Source organism: Corylus avellana, chromosome 1, assembly GCF_965113065.1.
Source record: "Corylus avellana chromosome 1, dhCorAvel1.hap1.2, whole genome shotgun sequence".
NCBI lineage: Eukaryota > Viridiplantae > Streptophyta > Magnoliopsida > Fagales > Betulaceae > Corylus > Corylus avellana.
In genome coordinates, this window is record NC_142490.1 from 27,834,416 (window position 1) to 27,856,501 (window position 22,086).

Genomic DNA, 22,086 nt, shown 5'->3' on the forward strand with positions numbered 1-22,086 from the left:
TAAAGAAAATGGGGGGGCAAACGAACTCGAATCACTTCGTGTCACCTACCGATATGATTGCCTAGAAGTACCGCACAAGATCGTAAAATTTCGAGCGAAAAAATTTCACTTCGCATCCGACCATTTTGTTCGGCCTAGGGTTTCGGTCCCGGTTGTGAAAAAATGAAACGTCCCGAAAATTTACGAGGGTGCTCTGTGCATCGTGGCGATCATGTCGGCGGGTCTCGAAGTGTAATTCGAGTCGTTTTGGCCGGGTTCGGGGAACTTGTTATTTTCACAAAAAGTTATCGTTCGTTAAAGAAAATGGGGGGGGGGCAAACGAACTCGAATCACTTCGTGTCACCTGCCGATATGATTGCCTAGAAGTACCGCACATGCTCGAAAAATTTCGAGCGAAAAAATTTCACTTCGCATCCGACCATTTTGTTCGGCCTAGGGTTTCGGTCCTGGTTGTGAAAAAATGAAACGTCCCGAAAATTTACGAGGGTGCTCTGTGCATCGTGGCGATCATGTCGGCGGGTCTCGAAGTGTAATTCGAGTCGTTTCGGCCGGGATCGGGGCACTTGTTATTTTCACAAAAAGTTATCGGTCGTTAAAGAAAATGGGGGGGCAAACAAACTCGAATCACTTCGTGTCACCTGCCGATCTGATTGCCTAGAACTTCTGCACAAGCTCGTAAAATTTCGAACGAAAAAATTTCACTTCGCATCCGACCAATTTGTTCGGCCTAGGGTTTCGGTCCCGGTTGTGAAAAAATGAAACGTCCCGAAAATTTACGAGGGTGCTCTGTGCATCGTGGCGATCATGTCGGCGGGTCTCGAAGTGTAATTCGAGTCGTTTTGGCCGGGTTCGGGGAACTTGTTATTTTCACAAAAAGTTATCGTTCGTTAAAGAAAATGGGGGGGCAAACGAACTCGAATCACTTCGTGTCACCTACCGATATGATTGCCTAGAAGTACCGCACAAGATCGTAAAATTTCGAGCGAAAAAATTTCACTTCGCATCCGACCATTTTGTTCGGCCTAGGGTTTCGGTCCCGGTTGTGAAAAAATGAAACGTCCCGAAAATTTACGAGGGTGCTCTGTGCATCCTGGCGATCATGTCGGCGGGTCTCGAAGTGTAATTCGAGTCGTTTTGGCCGGGTTCGGGGAACTTGTTATTTTCACAAAAAGTTATCGTTCGTTAAAGAAAATGGGGGGGGGGCAAACGAACTCGAATCACTTCGTGTCACCTGCCGATATGATTGCCTAGAAGTACCGCACATGCTCGTAAAATTTCGAGCGAAAAAATTTCACTTCGCATCCGATCATTTTGTTCGGCCTAGGGTTTCGGTCCCGGTTGTGAAAAAATGTAACGTCCCGAAAATTTACGAGGGTGCTCTGTGCATTGTGGCGATCATGTCGGTGGGTCTCGAAGTGTAATTCGAGTCGTTTCGGCCGGGATCGGGGCACTTGTTATTTTCACAAAAAGTTATCGTTCGTTAAAGAAAATGGGGGGGCAAACGAACTCGAATCACTTCGTGTCACCTGCCGATATGATTGCCTAGAAGTTCTGCACAAGCTCGTAAAATTTCGAACGAAAAAATTTCACTTCGCATCCGACCAATTTGTTCGGCCTAGGGTTTCGGTCCCGGTTGTGAAAAAATGAAACGTCCCGAAAATTTACGAGGGTGCTCTGTGCATCGTGGCGATCATGTCGGCGGGTCTCGAAATGTAATTCGAGTCGTTTTGGCCGGGTTCGGGGAACTTGTTATTTTCACAAAAAGTTATCGTTCGTTAAAGAAAATGGGGGGGGGGCAAACGAACTCGAATCACTTCGTGTCACCTGCCGATATGATTGCCTCGAAGTTCTGCACAAGCTCGTAAAATTTCGAACGAAAAAATTTCACTTCGCATCCGACCATTTTCTTCGGCCTAAGGTTTCGGTCCCGGTTGTGAAAAAATGAAATGTCCCGAAAATTTACGAGGGTGCTCTGTGCATCGTGGCGATCATGTCGGCGGGTGTCGATATGTAATTCGAGTCGTTTTTGCCGGGCTCGGGGAACTTGTTATTTTCACAAAAAGTTATCGTTTGATAAAGAAAATGGGGGGGCAAACGAACTCGAATCACTTCGTGTCACCTGCCGATATGATTGCCTAGAAGTACCGCACATGCTCGAAAAATTTCGAGCGAAAAAATTTCACTTCGCATCCGACCATTTTGTTCGGCCTAGGGTTTCGGTCCTGGTTGTGAAAAAATGAAACGTCCCGAAAATTTACGGGGGTGCTCTGTGCATCGTGGCGATCATGTCGGCGGGTCTCGAAGTGTAATTCGAGTCGTTTCGGCCGGGATCGGGGCACTTGTTATTTTCACAAAAAGTTATCGGTCGTTAAAGAAAATGGGGGGGCAAACGAACTCGAATCACTTCGTGTCACCTGCCGATCTGATTGCCTAGAACTTCTGCACAAGCTCGTAAAATTTCGAACGAAAAAATTTCACTTCGCATCCGACCAATTTGTTCGGCCTAGGGTTTCGGTCCCGGTTGTGAAAAAATGAAACGTCCCGAAAATTTACGAGGGTGCTCTGTGCATCGTGGCGATCATGTCGGCGGGTCTCGAAGTGTAATTCGAGTCGTTTTGGCCGGGTTCGGGGAACTTGTTATTTTTACAAAAAGTTATCGTTCGTTAAAGAAAATGGGGGGGCAAACGAACTCGAATCACTTCGTGTCACCTGCCGATATGATTGCCTAGAAGTACCGCACATGCTCGTAAAATTTCGAGCGAAAAAATTTCACTTCGCATCCGACCATTTTGTTCGGCCCAGGGTTTCGGTCCTGGTTGTGAAAAAATGAAACGTCCCGAAAATTTACGAGGGTGCTCTGTGCATCGTGGCGATCATGTCGGCGGGTCTCGAAGTGTAATTCGAGTCGTTTCGGCCGGGATCGGGGCACTTGTTATTTTCACAAAAAGTTATCGTTCGTTAAAGACAATGGGGGGGCAAACGAACTCGAATCACTTCGTGTCACCTGCCGATATGATTGCCTAGAAGTACCGCACAAGCTCGTAAAATTTCGAGCGAAAAAATTTCACTTCGCGTCCGACCATTTTGTTCGGCCTAGGGTTTCGGTCCCGGTTGTGAAAAATGAAACGTCCCGAAAATTTACGAGGGTGCTCTGTGCATCGTGGCGATCATGTCGGCGGGTCTCGAAGTGTAATTCGAGTCGTTTTGGCCGGGTTCGGGGAACTTGTTATTTCACAAAAAGTTATCGTTCGTTAAAGAAAATGGGGGGGCAAACGAACTCGAATCACTTCGTGTCACCTGCCGATATGATTGCCTAGAAGTACCGCACAAGCTCGTAAAATTTCGAGCAAAAAAATTTCACTTCGCGTCCGACCATTTTGTTCGGCCTAGGGTTTCGGTCCCGGTTGTGAAAAAATGAAACGTCCCGAAAATTTACGAGGGTGCTCTGTGCATCGTGGCGATCATGTCGGCGGGTCTCGAAGTGTAATTCGAGTCGTTTTGGCCGGGTTCGGGGAACTTGTTATTTTCACAAAAAGTTATCGTTCGTTAAAGAAAATGGGGGGGCAAACGAACTCGAATCACTTCGTGTCACCTGCCGATATGATTGCCTAGAAGTACCGCACAATCTCGTAAAATTTCGAGCGAAAAAATTTCACTTCGCGTCCGACCATTTTGTTCGGCCTAGGGTTTCGGTCCCGGTTGTGAAAAAATGAAACGTCCCGAAAATTTACGAGGGTGCTCTGTGCATCGTGGCGATCATGTCGGCGGGTCTCGAAGTGTAATTCGAGTCGTTTTGGCCGGGTTCGGGGAACTTGTTATTTTCACAAAAAGTTATCGTTCGTTAAAGAAAATGGGGGGGCAAACGAACTCGAATCACTTCGTGTCACCTATCGATATGATTGCCTAGAAGTACCGCACAAGATCGTAAAATTTCGAGCGAAAAAATTTCACTTCGCATCCGACCATTTTGTTCGGCCTAGGGTTTCGGTCCCGGTTGTGAAAAAATGAAACGTCCCGAAAATTTACGAGGGTGCTCTGTGCATCGTGGCGATCATGTCGGCGGGTCTCGAAGTGTAATTCGAGTCGTTTTGGCCGGGTTCGGGGAACTTGTTATTTTCACAAAAAGTTATCGTTCGTTAAAGAAAATGGGGGGGGGGCAAACGAACTCGAATCACTTCGTGTCACCTGCCGATATGATTGCCTAGAAGTACCGCACATGCTCGAAAAATTTCGAGCGAAAAAATTTCACTTCGCATCCGACCATTTTGTTCGGCCTAGGGTTTCGGTCCTGGTTGTGAAAAAATGAAACGTCCCGAAAATTTACGAGGGTGCTCTGTGCATCGTGGCGATCATGTCGGCGGGTCTCGAAGTGTAATTCGAGTCGTTTCGGCCGGGATCGGGGCACTTGTTATTTTCACAAAAAGTTATCGGTCGTTAAAGAAAATGGGGGGGCAAACAAACTCGAATCACTTCGTGTCACCTGCCGATCTGATTGCCTAGAACTTCTGCACAAGCTCGTAAAATTTCGAACGAAAAAATTTCACTTCGCATCCGACCAATTTGTTCGGCCTAGGGTTTCGGTCCCGGTTGTGAAAAAATGAAACGTCCCGAAAATTTACGAGGGTGCTCTGTGCATCGTGGCGATCATGTCGGCGGGTCTCGAAGTGTAATTCGAGTCGTTTTGGCCGGGTTCGGGGAACTTGTTATTTTCACAAAAAGTTATCGTTCGTTAAAGAAAATGGGGGGGCAAACGAACTCGAATCACTTCGTGTCACCTACCGATATGATTGCCTAGAAGTACCGCACAAGATCGTAAAATTTCGAGCGAAAAAATTTCACTTCGCATCCGACCATTTTGTTCGGCCTAGGGTTTCGGTCCCGGTTGTGAAAAAATGAAACGTCCCGAAAATTTACGAGGGTGCTCTGTGCATCCTGGCGATCATGTCGGCGGGTCTCGAAGTGTAATTCGAGTCGTTTTGGCCGGGTTCGGGGAACTTGTTATTTTCACAAAAAGTTATCGTTCGTTAAAGAAAATGGGGGGGGGGCAAACGAACTCGAATCACTTCGTGTCACCTGCCGATATGATTGCCTAGAAGTACCGCACATGCTCGTAAAATTTCGAGCGAAAAAATTTCACTTCGCATCCGATCATTTTGTTCGGCCTAGGGTTTCGGTCCCGGTTGTGAAAAAATGTAACGTCCCGAAAATTTACGAGGGTGCTCTGTGCATTGTGGCGATCATGTCGGTGGGTCTCGAAGTGTAATTCGAGTCGTTTCGGCCGGGATCGGGGCACTTGTTATTTTCACAAAAAGTTATCGTTCGTTAAAGAAAATGGGGGGGCAAACGAACTCGAATCACTTCGTGTCACCTGCCGATATGATTGCCTAGAAGTTCTGCACAAGCTCGTAAAATTTCGAACGAAAAAATTTCACTTCGCATCCGACCAATTTGTTCGGCCTAGGGTTTCGGTCCCGGTTGTGAAAAAATGAAACGTCCCGAAAATTTACGAGGGTGCTCTGTGCATCGTGGCGATCATGTCGGCGGGTCTCGAAATGTAATTCGAGTCGTTTTGGCCGGGTTCGGGGAACTTGTTATTTTCACAAAAAGTTATCGTTCGTTAAAGAAAATGGGGGGGGGGCAAACGAACTCGAATCACTTCGTGTCACCTGCCGATATGATTGCCTCGAAGTTCTGCACAAGCTCGTAAAATTTCGAACGAAAAAATTTCACTTCGCATCCGACCATTTTCTTCGGCCTAAGGTTTCGGTCCCGGTTGTGAAAAAATGAAATGTCCCGAAAATTTACGAGGGTGCTCTGTGCATCGTGGCGATCATGTCGGCGGGTGTCGATATGTAATTCGAGTCGTTTTTGCCGGGCTCGGGGAACTTGTTATTTTCACAAAAAGTTATCGTTTGATAAAGAAAATGGGGGGGCAAACGAACTCGAATCACTTCGTGTCACCTGCCGATATGATTGCCTAGAAGTACCGCACATGCTCGAAAAATTTCGAGCGAAAAAATTTCACTTCGCATCCGACCATTTTGTTCGGCCTAGGGTTTCGGTCCTGGTTGTGAAAAAATGAAACGTCCCGAAAATTTACGGGGGTGCTCTGTGCATCGTGGCGATCATGTCGGCGGGTCTCGAAGTGTAATTCGAGTCGTTTCGGCCGGGATCGGGGCACTTGTTATTTTCACAAAAAGTTATCGGTCGTTAAAGAAAATGGGGGGGCAAACGAACTCGAATCACTTCGTGTCACCTGCCGATCTGATTGCCTAGAACTTCTGCACAAGCTCGTAAAATTTCGAACGAAAAAATTTCACTTCGCATCCGACCAATTTGTTCGGCCTAGGGTTTCGGTCCCGGTTGTGAAAAAATGAAACGTCCCGAAAATTTACGAGGGTGCTCTGTGCATCGTGGCGATCATGTCGGCGGGTCTCGAAGTGTAATTCGAGTCGTTTTGGCCGGGTTCGGGGAACTTGTTATTTTTACAAAAAGTTATCGTTCGTTAAAGAAAATGGGGGGGGCAAACGAACTCGAATCACTTCGTGTCACCTGCCGATATGATTGCCTAGAAGTACCGCACATGCTCGTAAAATTTCGAGCGAAAAAATTTCACTTCGCATCCGACCATTTTGTTCGGCCCAGGGTTTCGGTCCTGGTTGTGAAAAAATGAAACGTCCCGAAAATTTACGAGGGTGCTCTGTGCATCGTGGCGATCATGTCGGCGGGTCTCGAAGTGTAATTCGAGTCGTTTCGGCCGGGATCGGGGCACTTGTTATTTTCACAAAAAGTTATCGTTCGTTAAAGAAAATGGGGGGGCAAACGAACTCGAATCACTTCGTGTCACCTGCCGATATGATTGCCTAGAAGTACCGCACAAGCTCGTAAAATTTCGAGCAAAAAAATTTCACTTCGCGTCCGACCATTTTGTTCGGCCTAGGGTTTCGGTCCCGGTTGTGAAAAAATGAAACGTCCCGAAAATTTACGAGGGTGCTCTGTGCATCGTGGCGATCATGTCGGCGGGTCTCGAAGTGTAATTCGAGTCGTTTTGTGCGGGTTCAGGGAACTTGTTATTTTTACTAAAAGTTATCGTTCGTTAAAGAAAATGGGGGGGGCAAACGAACTCGAATCACTTCGTGTCACCTGCCGATATGATTGCCTAGAAGTACCGCACAAGCTCGTAAAATTTCGAGCGAAAAAATTTCATTTCGCATCCGACCATTTTGTTCGACCTAGGGTTTCGGTCCCGGTTGTGAAAAAATGAAACGTCCCGAAAATTTACGAGGGTGCTCTGTGCATCGTGGCGATCATGTCGGCGGGTCTCGAAGTGTAATTCGAGTCGTTTCGGCCGGGATCGGGGCACTTGTTATTTTCACAAAATGTTACCGTTCGTTAAAGAAAATGGGGGGGCAAACGAACTCGAATCACTTCGTGTCACCTGCCGATATGATTGCCTTGAAGTTCTGCACAAGCTCGTAAAATTTCGAACGAAAAAATTTCACTTCGCATCCGACCAATTTGTTCGGCCTAGGGTTTCGGTCCCGGTTGTGAAAAAATGAAACGTCCCGAAAATTTACGAGGGTGCTCTGTGCATCGTGGCGATCATGTCGGCGGGTCTCGAAGTGTAATTCGAGTCGTTTTGGCCGGGTTCGGGGAACTTGTTATTTTCACAAAAAGTTATCGTTCGTTAAAGAAAATGGGGGGGCAAACGAACTCGAATCACTTCGTGTCACCTGCCGATATGATTGCCTAGAAGTACCGCACAATCTCGTAAAATTTCGAGCGAAAAAATTTCACTTCGCGTCCGACCATTTTGTTCGGCCTAGGGTTTCGGTCCCGGTTGTGAAAAAATGAAACATCCCGAAAATTTACGAGGGTGCTCTGTGCATCGTGGCGATCATGTCGGCGGGTCTCGAAGTGTAATTCGAGTCGTTTTGGCCGGGTTCGGGGAACTTGTTATTTTCACAAAAAGTTATCGTTCGATAAAGAAAATGGGGGGGCAAACGAACTCGAATCACTTCGTGTCACCTGCCGATATGATTGCCTAGAAGTACCGCACATGTTCGAAAAATTTCGAGCGAAAAAATTTCACTTCGCATCCGACCATTTTGTTCGGCCTAGGGTTTCGGTCCTGGTTGTGAAAAAATGAAACGTCCCGAAAATTTACGAGGGTGCTCTGTGCATCGTGGCGATCATGTCGGCGGGTCTCGAAGTGTAATTCGAGTCGTTTCGGCCGGGATCGGGGCACTTGTTATTTTCACAAAAAGTTATCGGTCGTTAAAGAAAATGGGGGGGCAAACGAACTCGAATCACTTCGTGTCACCTGCCGATCTGATTGCCTAGAACTTCTGCACAAGCTCGTAAAATTTCGAACGAAAAAATTTCACTTCGCATCCGACCAATTTGTTCGGCCTAGGGTTTCGGTCCCGGTTGTGAAAAAATGAAACGTCCCGAAAATTTACGAGGGTGCTCTGTGCATCGTGGCGATCATGTCGGCGGGTCTCGAAGTGTAATTCGAGTCGTTTTGGCCGGGTTCGGGGAACTTGTTATTTTCACAAAAAGTTATCGTTCGTTAAAGAAAATGGGGGGGCAAACGAACTCGAATCACTTCGTGTCACCTACCGATATGATTGCCTAGAAGTACCGCACAAGATCGTAAAATTTCGAGCGAAAAAATTTCACTTCGCATCCGACCATTTTGTTCGGCCTAGGGTTTCGGTCCCGGTTGTGAAAAAATGAAACGTCCCGAAAATTTACGAGGGTGCTCTGTGCATCGTGGCGATCATGTCGGCGGGTCTCGAAGTGTAATTCGAGTCGTTTTGGCCGGGTTCGGGGAACTTGTTATTTTCACAAAAAGTTATCGTTCGTTAAAGAAAATGGGGGGGGGCAAACGAACTCGAATCACTTCGTGTCACCTGCCGATATGATTGCCTAGAAGTACCGCACATGCTCGTAAAATTTCGAGCGAAAAAATTTCACTTCGCATCCGACCATTTTGTTCGGCCTAGGGTTTCGGTCCCGGTTGTGAAAAAATGAAACGTCCCGAAAATTTACGAGGGTGCTCTGTGCATTGTGGCGATCATGTCGGTGGGTCTCGAAGTGTAATTCGAGTCGTTTCGGCCGGGATCGGGGCACTTGTTATTTTCACAAAAAGTTATCGTTCGTTAAAGAAAATGGGGGGGCAAACGAACTCGAATCACTTCGTGTCACCTGCCGATATGATTGCCTAGAAGTTCTGCACAAGCTCGTAAAATTTCGAACGAAAAAATTTCACTTCGCATCCGACCAATTTGTTCGGCCTAGGGTTTCGGTCCCGGTTGTGAAAAAATGAAACGTCCCGAAAATTTACGAGGGTGCTCTGTGCATCGTGGCGATCAAGTCGGCGGGTCTCGAAATGTAATTCGAGTCGTTTTGGCCGGGTTCGAGGAACTTGTTATTTTCACAAAAAGTTATCGTTCGTTAAAGAAAATGGGGGGGGGCAAACGAAGTCGAATCACTTCGTGTCACCTGCCGATATGATTGCCTCGAAGTTCTGCACAAGCTCGTAAAATTTCGAACGAAAAAATTTCACTTCGCATCCGACCATTTTCTTCGGCCTAGGGTTTCGGTCCCGGTTGTGAAAAAATGAAATGTCCCGAAAATTTACGAGGGTGCTCTGTGCATCGTGGCGATCATGTCGGCGGGTGTCGATATGTAATTCGAGTCGTTTTTGCCGGGCTCGGGGAACTTGTTATTTTCACAAAAAGTTATCGTTCGATAAAGAAAATGGGGGGGCAAACGAACTCGAATCACTTCGTGTCACCTGCCGATATGATTGCCTAGAAGTACCGCACATGCTCGAAAAATTTCGAGCGAAAAAATTTCACTTCGCATCCGACCATTTTGTTCGGCCTAGGGTTTCGGTCCTGGTTGTGAAAAAATGAAACGTCCCGAAAATTTACGAGGGTGCTCTGTGCATCGTGGCGATCATGTCGGCGGGTCTCGAAGTGTAATTCGAGTCGTTTCGGCCGGGATCGGGGCACTTGTTATTTTCACAAAAAGTTATCATTCGTTAAAGAAAATGGGGGGGCAAACGAACTCGAATCACTTCGTGTCACCTGCCGATATGATTGCCTAGAAGTACCGCACAAGCTCGTAAAATTTCGAGCAAAAAAATTTCACTTCGCGTCCGACCATTTTGTTCGGCCTAGGGTTTCGGTCCCGGTTGTAAAAAAATGAAACGTCCCGAAAATTTACGAGGGTGCTCTGTGCATCGTGGCGATCATGTCGGCGGGTCTCGAAGTGTAATTCGAGTCGTTTTGGCCGGGTTCGGGGAACTTGTTATTTTCACAAAAAGTTATCGTTCGTTAAAGAAAATGGGGGGGCAAACGAACTCGAATCACTTCGTGTCACCTACCGATATGATTGCCTAGAAGTACCGCACAAGATCGTAAAATTTCGAGCGAAAAAATTTCACTTCGCATCCGACCATTTTGTTCGGCCTAGGGTTTCGGTCCCGGTTGTGAAAAAATGAAACGTCCCGAAAATTTACGAGGGTGCTCTGTGCATCGTGGCGATCATGTCGGCGGGTCTCGAAGTGTAATTCGAGTCGTTTTAGCCGGGTTCGGGGAACTTGTTATTTTCACAAAAAGTTATCGTTCGTTAAAGAAAATGGGGGGGGCAAACGAACTCGAATCACTTCGTGTCACCTGCCGATATGATTGCCTAGAAGTACCGCACATGCTCGTAAAATTTCGAGCGAAAAAATTTCACTTCGCATCCGACCATTTTGTTCGGCCTAGGGTTTCGGTCCCGGTTGTGAAAAAATGAAACGTCCCGAAAATTTACGAGGGTGCTCTGTGCATCGTGGCGATCAAGTCGGCGGGTCTCGAAGTGTAATTCGAGTCGTTTCGGCCGGGATCGGGGCACTTGTTATTTTCACAAAAAGTTATCGTTCGTTAAAGAAAATGGGGGGGCAAACGAACTCGAATCACTTCGTGTCACCTGCCGATATGATTGCCTAGAAGTTCTGCACAAGCTCGTAAAATTTCGAACGAAAAAATTTCACTTCGCTTCCGACCAATTTGTTCGGCCTAGGGTTTCGGTCCCGGTTGTGAAAAAATGAAACGTCCCGAAAATTTACGAGGGTGCTCTGTGCATCGTGGCGATCATGTCGGCGGGTCTCGAAATGTAATTCGAGTCGTTTTGGCCGGGTTCGGGGAACTTGTTATTTTCACAAAAAGTTATCGTTCGTTAAAGAAAATGGGGGGGGGGGCAAACGAACTCGAATCACTTCGTGTCACCTGCCGATATGATTGCCTTGAAGTTCTGCACAAGCTCGTAAAATTTCGAACGAAAAAATTTCACTTCGCATCCGACCATTTTCTTCGGCCTAAGGTTTCGGTCCCGGTTGTGAAAAAATGAAACGTCCCGAAAATTTACGAGGGTGCTCTGTGCATCGTGGCGATCATGTCGGCGGGTCTCGAAGTGTAATTCGAGTCGTTTTGGCCGGGTTCGGGGAACTTGTTATTTTCACAAAAAGTTATCGTTCGTTAAAGAAAATGGGGGGGCAAACGAACTCGAATCACTTCGTGTCACCTGCCGATATGATTGCCTAGAACTTCTGCACAAGCTCGTAAAATTTCGAACGAAAAAATTTCACTTCGCATCCGACCAATTTGTTCGGCCTAGGGTTTCGGTCCCGGTTGTGAAAAAATGAAACGTCCCGAAAATTTACGAGGGTGCTCTGTGCATCGTGGCGATCATGTCGGCGGGTGTCGAAATGTAATTCGAGTCGTTTTTGCCGGGTTCGGGCAACTTGTTATTTTCACAAAAAGTTATCGTTCGTTAAAGAAAATGGGGGGGCAAACGAACTCGAATCACTTCGTCTCACCTGCCGATATGATTGCCTAGAAGTACCGCACATGCTCGTAAAATTTCGAGCGAAAAAATTTCACTTCGCATCCGACCATTTTGTTCGGCCTAGGGTTTCGGTCCCGGTTGTGAAAAAATGAAACGTCCCGAAAATTTACGAGGGTGCTCTGTGCATCGTGGCGATCATGTCGGCGGGTCTCGAAGTGTAATTCGAGTCGTTTTGGCCGAGTTCGGGGAACTTGTTATTTTCACAAAAAGTTATCGTTCGTTAAAGAAAATGGGGGGGCAAACGAACTCGAATCACTTCGTGTCACCTGCCGATATGATTGCCTAGAAGTTCTGCACAAGCTCCTAAAATTTCGAACGAAAAAATTTCACTTCGCATCCGACCAATTTGTTCGGCCTAGGGTTTCGGTCCCGGTTGTGAAAAAATGAAACGTCCAGAAAATTTACGAGGGTGCTCTGTGCATCGTGGCGATCATGTCGGCGGGTCTCGAAGTGTAATTCGAGTCGTTTCGGCCGGGTTCGGGGAACTTGTTATTTTCACAAAAAGTTATCGTTCGTTAAAGAAAATGGGGGAGCAAACGAACTCTAATCACTTCGTGTTACCTGCCGATATGATTGCCTAGAAGTTCTGCACAAGCTCGTAAAATTTCGAACGAAAAAATTTCACTTCGCATCCGACCAATTTGTTCGGCCTAGGGTTTCGGTCCCGGTTGTGAAAAAATGAAACGTCCAGAAAATTTACGAGGGTGCTCTGTGCATCGTGGCGATCATGTCGGCGGGTCTCGAAGTGTAATTCGAGTCGTTTCGGCCGGGTTCGGGGAACTTGTTATTTTCACAAAAAGTTATCGTTCGTTAAAGAAAATGGGGGAGCAAACGAACTCTAATCACTTCGTGTTACCTGCCGATATGATTGCCTAGAAGTTCTGCACAAGCTCGTAAAATTTCGAACGAAAAAATTTCACTTCGCATCCGACCAATTTGTTCGGCCTAGGGTTTCGGTCCCGGTTGTGAAAAAATGAAACGTCCCAAAAATTTACGAGGGTGCTCTGTGCATCGTGGCGAGCATGTCGGTGGGTCTCGAAGTGTAATTCGAGTCGTTTCGGCCGGGATCGGGGCACTTGTTATTTTCACAAAAAGTTATCGTTCGTTAAAGAAAATGGGGGGGCAAACGAACTCGAATCACTTCGTGTCACCTGCCGATATGATTGCCTAGAAGTTCTGCAGAAGCTCGTAAAATTTCGAACGAAAAAATTTCACTTCGCATCCGACCAATTTGTTCGGCCTAGGGTTTCGGTCCCGGTTGTGAAAAAATGAAACGTCCCGAAAATTTACGAGGGTGCTCTGTGCATCGTGGCGATCATGTCGGCGGGTCTCGAAGTGTAATTAGAGTCGTTTTGGCCGGGTTCGGGGAACTTGTTATTTTCACAAAAAGTTATCGTTCGTTAAAGAAAATGGGGGGGCAAACGAACTCGAATCACTTCGTGTCACCTGCCGATATAATTGCCTAGAAGTTCCGCACATGCTCGTAAAATTACGAGCGATAAAATTTGACTTCGCATCCGACCAATTTGTTCGGCCTAGGGTTTCGGTCCCGGTTGTGAAAAAATGAAACGTCCCAAAAATTTACGAGGGTGCTCTGTGCATCGTGGCGATCATGTTGGCGGGTCTCGAAGTGTAATTAGAGTCGTTTTGGCCGGGTTCGGGGAACTTGTTATTTTCACAAAAAGTTATCGTTCGTTAAAGAAAATGGGGGGGCAAACGAACTCGAATCACTTCGTGTCACCTGGCGATATGATTGCCTAGAAGTTCCGCACATGCTCGTAAAATTACGAGCGAGAAAATTTCACTTCGCATCCGACCATTTTGTTCGGCCTAGGGTTTCGGTCCCGGTTGTGAAAAAATGAAACGTCCCGAAAATTTACGAGGGTGCTCTGTGCATCGTGGCGATCATGTCGGTGGGTCTCGAAGTGTAATTCGAGTCGTTTCGGCCGGGATCGGGGCACTTGTTATTTTCACAAAAAGTTATCGTTCGTTAAAGAAAATGGGGGGGCAAACGAACTCGAATCACTTCGTGTCACCTGCCGATATGATTGCCTAGAAGTTCTGCACAAGCTCGTAAAATTTCGAACGAAAAAATTTCACTTCGCATCCGACCATTTTCTTCGGCCTAGGGTTTCGGTCCCGGTTGTGAAAAAATGAAACGTCCCGAAAATTTACGAGGGTGCTCTGTGCATCGTGGCGATCATGTCGGCGGGTGTCGAAATGTAATTCGAGTCGTTTTGGCCGGGTTCGGGGAACTTGTTATTTTCACAAAAAGTTATCGTTCGTTAAAGAAAATGGGGGGGCAAACGAACTCGAATCACTTCGTGTCACCTGCCGATATGATTGCCTAGAAGTTCCGCACATGCTCGTAAAATTTCGAGCGAAAAAATTTCACTTCGCATCCGACCATTTTGTTCGGCCTATGGTTTCGGTCCTGGTTGTGAAAAAATGAAACGTCCCGAAAATTTATGAGGGTACTCTGTGCATCGTGGCGATCATGTCGGCGGGTCTCGAAGTGTAATTCGAGTCGTTTCGGCCGGGATCGGGGCACTTGTTATTTTCACAAAAAGTTATCGTTCGTTAAAGAAAATGGGGGGGCAAACGAACTCGAATCACTTCGTGTCACCTGCCGATATGATTGCCTAGAAGTTCTACAGAAGCTCGTAAAATTTCGAACGAAAAAATTTCACTTCGCATCCGACCAATTTGTTCGGCCTAGGGTTTCGGTCCCGGTTGTGAAAAAATGAAACGTCCCGAAAATTTACGAGGGTGCTCTGTGCATCGTGGCGATCATGTCGGCGGGTCTCGAAGTTTAATTAGAGTCGTTTTGGCCGGGTTCGGGGAACTTGTTATTTTCACAAAAAGTTATCGTTCGTTAAAGAAAATGGGGGGGAAAACGAACTCGAATCACTTCGTGTCACCTGCCGATATGATTGCCTAGAAGTTCCGCACATGCGCGTAAAATTACGAGCGATAAAATTTCACTTCGCATCCGACCATTTTGTTCGGCCTAGGGTTTCGGTCCTGGTTGTGAAAAAATGAAACGTCCCGAAAATTTACAAGGGTGCTCTGTGCATCTTGGCGATCATGTCGGTGGGCCTCGAAGTGTAATTCGAGTCGTTTCGACCGGGATCGGGGCACTTGTTATTTTCACAAAATGTTATCGTTCGTTAAAGAAAATGGGGGGGCAAACGAACTCGAATCACTTCGTGTCACCTGCCGATATGATTGCCTAGAAGTTCCGCACATGCTCGTAAAATTATGAGCGATAAAATTTGACTTCGCATCCGACCAATTTGTTCAGCCTAGGGTTTCGGTCCCGGTTGTGAAAAAATGAAACGTCCCAAAAATTTACGAGGGTGCTCTGTGCATCGTGGCGATCATGTCGGCGGGTCTCGAAGTGTAATTAGAGTCGTTTTGGCCGGGTTCGGGGAACTTGTTATTTTCACAAAAAGTTATCGTTCGTTAAAGAAAATGGGGGGGCAAACGAACTCGAATCACTTCGTGTCACCTGGCGATATGATTGCCTAGAAGTTCCGCACATGCTCGTAAAATTACGAGCGAGAAAATTTCACTTCGCATCCGACCATTTTGTTCGGCCTAGGGTTTCGGTCCCGGTTGTGAAAAAATGAAACGTCCCGAAAATTTACGAGGGTGCTCTGTGCATCTTGGCGATCAAGTCGGTGGGTCTCGAAGTGTAATTCGAGTCGTTTCGGCCGGGATCGGGGCACTTGTTATTTTCACAAAAAGTTATCGTTCGTTAAAGAAAATGGGGGGGCAAACGAACTCGAATCACTTCGTGTCACCTGCCGATATGATTGCCTAGAAGTTCCGCACATGCTCGTAAAATTACGAGCGATAAAATTTGACTTCGCATCCGACCAATTTGTTCGGCCTAGGGTTTCGGTCCCGGTTGTGAAAAAATGAAACGTCCCAAAAATTTACGAGGGTGCTCTGTGCATCGTGGCGATCATGTCGGCGGGTCTCGAATTGTAATTCGAGTCGTTTCGGCCGGGTTCGGGGAACTTGTTATTTTCACAAAAAGTTATCGTTCGTTAAAGAAAATGGGGGGGCAAACGAACTCGAATCACTTCGTGTTACCTGCCGATATGATTGCTTAGAAGTTCTGCACAAGCTCGTAAAATTTCGAACGAAAAAATTTCACTTCGCATCCGACCAATTTGTTCGGCCTAGGGTTTCGGTCCCGGTTGTGAAAAAATGAAACGTCCCAAAAATTTACGAGGGTGCTCTGTGCATCGTGGAGATCATGTCGGCGGGTCTCGAATTGTAATTCGAGTCGTTTCGGCCGGGTTTGGGGAACTTGTTATTTTCACAAAAAGTTATCGTTCGTTAAAGAAAATGTGGGGGCAAACGAACTCGAATCACTTCGTGTTACCTGCCGATATGATTGCCTAGAAGTTCTGCACAAGCTCGTAAAATTTCGAACGAAAAAATTTCACTTCGCATCCGACCAATTTGTTCGGCCTAGGGTTTCGGCCGCGGTTGTGAAAAAATGAAACGTCCCGAAAATTTACGAGGGTGCTCTGTGCATCGTGGCGATCATGTCGGTGGGTCTCGAAGTGTAATTCGAGTCGTTTCGGCCGGGATCGGGGCACTTGTTATTTTCACAAAAAGTTATCGTTCGTTAAAGAAAATGGGGGGGCAAACGAACTCGAATCACTTCGTGTCACCTGCCGATATGATTGCCTAGAAGTTCTGCAGAAGCTCGTAAAATTTCGAACGAAAAAATTTCACTTCGCATCCGACCAATTTGTTCGGCCTAGGGTTTCGGTCCCGGTTGTGAAAAAATGAAACGTCCCGAAAATTTACGAGGGTGCTCTGTGCATCGTGGCGATCATGTCGGCGGGTCTCGAAGTGTAATTAGAGTCGTTTTGGCCGGGTTCGGGGAACTTGTTATTTTCACAAAAAGTTATCGTTCGTTAAAGAAAATGGGGGGGCAAACGAACTCGAATCACTTCGTGTCACCTGGCGATATGATTGCCTAGAAGTTCCGCACATGCTCGTAAAATTACGAGCGATAAAATTTGACTTCGCATCCGACCAATTTGTTCGGCCTAGGGTTTCGGTCCCGGTTGTGAAAAAATGAAACGTCCCAAAAATTTACGAGGGTGCTCTGTGCATCGTGGCGATCATGTCGGCGGGTCTCGAAATGTAATTCGAGTCGTTTTGGCCGGGTTCGGGGAACTTGTTATTTTCACAAAAAGTTATCGTTCGTTAAAGAAAATGGGGGGGGGGGGCAAACGAACTCGAATCACTTCGTGTCACCTGCCGATATGATTGCCTTGAAGTTCTGCACAAGCTCGTAAAATTTCGAACGAAAAAATTTCACTTCGCATCCGACCATTTTCTTCGGCCTAAGGTTTCGGTCCCGGTTGTGAAAAAATGAAACGTCCCGAAAATTTACGAGGGTGCTCTGTGCATCGTGGCGATCATGTCGGCGGGTCTCGAAGTGTAATTCGAGTCGTTTCGGCCGGGATCGGGGCACTTGTTATTTTCACAAAAAGTTATCGTTCGTTAAAGAAAATGGGGGGGCAAACGAACTCGAATCACTTCGTGTCTCCTGCCGATATGATTGCCTAGAAGTTCTGCACAAGCTCGTAAAATTTCTAACGAAAAAATTTCACTTCGCATCCGACCAATTTGTTCGGCCTAGGGTTTCGGTCCCGGTTGTGAAAAAATGAAACGTCCCGAAAATTTACGAGGGTGCTCTGTGCATCGTGGCGATCATGTCGGCGGGGCTCGAAGTGTAATTCGAGTCGTTTTGGCCGGGTTCGGGGAACTTGTTATTTTCACAAAAAGTTATCGTTCGTTAAAGAAAATGGGGGGGAAAACAAACTCGAATCACTTCGTGTCACCTGCCGATATGATTGCCTAGAAGTTCCGCACATGCGCGTAAAATTACGAGCGATAAAATTTCACTTCGCATCCGACCATTTTGTTCGGCCTAGGGTTTCGGTCCCGGTTGTGAAAAAATGAAACGTCCCGAAAATTTACGAGGGTGCTCTGTGCATCGTGGCGATCATGTCGGCGGGTCTCGAAGTGTAATTCGAGTCGTTTCGGCCGGGATCGGGGCACTTGTTATTTTCACAAAAAGTTATCGTTCGTTAAAGAAAATGGGGGGGCAAACGAACTCGAATCACTTCGTGTCACCTGCCGATATGATTGCCTAGAAGTTCTGCACAAGCTCGTAAAATTTCGAACGAAAAAATTTCACTTCGCTTCCGACCAATTTGTTCGGCCTAGGGTTTCGGTCCCGGTTGTGAAAAAATGAAACGTCCCGAAAATTTACGAGGGTGCTCTGTGCATCGTGGCGATCATGTCGGCGGGTCTCGAAATGTAATTCGAGTCGTTTTGGCCGGGTTCGGGGAACTTGTTATTTTCACAAAAAGTTATCGTTCGTTAAAGAAAATGGGGGGGGGGGCAAACGAACTCGAATCACTTCGTGTCACCTGCCGATATGATTGCCTTGAAGTTCTGCACAAGCTCGTAAAATTTCGAACGAAAAAATTTCACTTCGCATCCGACCATTTTCTTCGGCCTAAGGTTTCGGTCCCGGTTGTGAAAAAATGAAACGTCCCGAAAATTTACGAGGGTGCTCTGTGCATCGTGGCGATCATGTCGGCGGGTCTCGAAATGTAATTCGAGTCGTTTTGGCCGGGTTCGGGGAACTTGTTATTTTCACAAAAAGTTATCGTTCGTTAAAGAAAATGGGGGGGGGGGGCAAACGAACTCGAATCACTTCGTGTCACCTGCCGATATGATTGCCTTGAAGTTCTGCACAAGCTCGTAAAATTTCGAACGAAAAAATTTCACTTCGCATCCGACCATTTTCTTCGGCCTAAGGTTTCGGTCCCGGTTGTGAAAAAATGAAATGTCCCGAAAATTTACGAGGGTGCTCTGTGCATCGTGGCGATCATGTCGGCGGGTGTCGAAATGTAATTCGAGTCGTTTTTGCCGGGCTCGGGGAACTTGTTATTTTCACAAAAAGTTATCGTTCGATAAAGAAAATGGGGGGGCAAACGAACTCGAATCACTTCGTGTCACCTGCCGATATGATTGCCTAGAAGTACCGCACATGCTCGAAAAATTTCGAGCGAAAAAATTTCACTTCGCATCCGACCATTTTGTTCGGCCTAGGGTTTCGGTCCTGGTTGTGAAAAAATGAAACGTCCCGAAAATTTACGAGGGTGCTCTGTGCATCGTGGCGATCATGTCGGCGGGTCTCGAAGTGTAATTCGAGTCGTTTCGGCCGGGATCGGGGCACTTGTTATTTTCACAAAAAGTTATCGGTCGTTAAAGAAAATGGGGGGGCAAACGAACTCGAATCACTTCGTGTCACCTGCCGATATGATTGCCTAGAACTTCTGCACAAGCTCGTAAAATTTCGAACGAAAAAATTTCACTTCGCATCCGACCAATTTGTTCGGCCTAGGGTTTCGGTCCCGGTTGTGAAAAAATGAAACGTCCCGAAAATTTACGAGGGTGCTCTGTGCATCGTGGCGATCATGTCGGCGGGTCTCGAAGTGTAATTCGAGTCGTTTTGGCCGGGTTCGGGGAACTTGTTATTTTTACAAAAAGTTATCGTTCGTTAAAGAAAATGGGGGGGGGCAAACGAACTCGAATCACTTCGTGTCACCTGCCGATATGATTGCCTAGAAGTACCGCACATGCTCGTAAAATTTCGAGCGAAAAAATTTCACTTCGCATCCGACCATTTTGTTCGGCCCAGGGTTTCGGTCCTGGTTGTGAAAAAATGAAACGTCCCGAAAATTTACGAGGGTGCTCTGTGCATCGTGGCGATCATGTCGGCGGGTCTCGAAGTGTAATTCGAGTCGTTTCGGCCGGGATCGGGGCACTTGTTATTTTCACAAAAAGTTATCGGTCGTTAAAGAAAATGGGGGGGCAAACGAACTCGAATCACTTCGTGTCACCTGCCGATATGATTGCCTAGAACTTCTGCACAAGCTCGTAAAATTTCGAACGAAAAAATTTCACTTCGCATCCGACCAATTTGTTCGGCCTAGGGTTTCGGTCCCGGTTGTGAAAAAATGAAACGTCCCGAAAATTTACGAGGGTGCTCTGTGCATCGTGGCGATCATGTCGGCGGGTGTCGAAATGTAATTCGAGTCGTTTTTGCCGGGTTCGGGCAACTTGTTATTTTCACAAAAAGTTATCGTTCGTTAAAGAAAATGGGGGGGCAAACGAACTCGAATCACTTCGTGTCACCTGCCGATATGATTGCCTAGAAGTACCGCACATGCTCGTAAAATTTCGAGCGAAAAAATTTCACTTCGCATCCGACCATTTTGTTCGGCCTAGGGTTTCGGTCCCGGTTGTGAAAAAATGAAACGTCCCGAAAATTTACGAGGGTGCTCTGTGCATCGTGGCGATCATGTCGGCGGGTCTCGAAGTGTAATTCGAGTCGTTTTGGCCGGGTTCGGGGAACTTGTTATTTTCACAAAAAGTTATCGTTCGTTAAAGAAAATGGGGGGGCAAACGAACTCGAATCACTTCGTGTCACCTGCCGATATGATTGCCTAGAAGTTCTGCACAAGCTCCTAAAATTTCGAACGAAAAAATTTCACTTCGCATCCGACCAATTTGTTCGGCCTAGGGTTTCGGTCCCGGTTGTGAAAAAATGAAACGTCCAGAAAATTTACGAGGGTGCTCTGTGCATCGTGGCGATCATGTCGGCGGGTCTCGAAGTGTAATTCGAGTCGTTTCGGCCGGGATCGGGGCACTTGTTATTTTCACAAAAAGTTATCGTTCGTTAAAGAAAATGGGGGGGCAAACGAACTCGAATCACTTCGTGTCACCTGCCGATATGATTGCCTAGAAGTTCTGCACAAGCTCGTAAAATTTCGAACGAAAAAATTTCACTTCGCATCCGACCATTTTCTTCGGCCTAGGGTTTCGGTCCCGGTTGTGAAAAAATGAAACGTCCCGAAAATTTACAAGGGTGCTCTGTGCATCGTGGCGATCATGTCGGCGGGTGTCGAAATGTAATTCGAGTCGTTTTGGCCGGGTTCGGGGAACTTGTTATTTTCACAAAAAGTTATCGTTCGTTAAAGAAAATGGGGGGGCAAACGAACTCGAATCACTTCGTGTCACCTGCCGATATGATTGCCTAGAAGTTCCGCACATGCTCGTAAAATTTCGAGCGAAAAAATTTCACTTCGCATCCGACCATTTTGTTCGGCCTATGGTTTCGGTCCTGGTTGTGAAAAAATGAAACGTCCCGAAAATTTATGAGGGTACTCTGTGCATCGTGGCGATCATGTCGGCGGGTCTCGAAGTGTAATTCGAGTCGTTTCGGCCGGGATCGGGGCACTTGTTATTTTCACAAAAAGTTATCGTTCGTTAAAGAAAATGGGGGGGCAAACGAACTCGAATCACTTCGTGTCACCTGCCGATATGATTGCCTAGAAGTTCTGCAGAAGCTCGTAAAATTTCGAACGAAAAAATTTCACTTCGCATCCGACCAATTTGTTCAGCCTAGGGTTTCGGTCCCGGTTGTGAAAAAATGAAACGTCCCGAAAATTTACGAGGGTGCTCTGTGCATCGTGGCGATCATGTCGGCGGGTCTCGAAGTTTAATTAGAGTCGTTTTGGCCGGGTTCGGGGAACTTGTTATTTTCACAAAAAGTTATCGTTCGTTAAAGAAAATGGGGGGGAAAACGAACTCGAATCACTTCGTGTCACCTGCCGATATGATTGCCTAGAAGTTCCGCACATGCGCGTAAAATTACGAGCGATAAAATTTCACTTCGCATCCGACCATTTTGTTCGGCCTAGGGTTTCGGTCCTGGTTGTGAAAAAATGAAACGTCCCGAAAATTTACGAGGGTGCTCTGTGCATCTTGGCGATCATGTCGGCGGGTCTCGAAGTGTAATTCGAGTCGTTTCGGCCGGGATCGGGGCACTTGTTATTTTCACAAAAAGTTATCGTTCGTTAAAGAAAATGGGGGGGCAAACGAACTCGAATCATTTCGTGTCACCTGCCGATATGATTGCCTAGAAGTTCTGCAGAAGCTCGTAAAATTTCGAACGAAAAAATTTCACTTCGCATCCGACCAATTTGTTCGGCCTAGGGTTTCGGTCCCGGTTGTGAAAAAATGAAACGTCCCGAAAATTTACGAGGGTGCTCTGTGCATCGTGGCGATCAT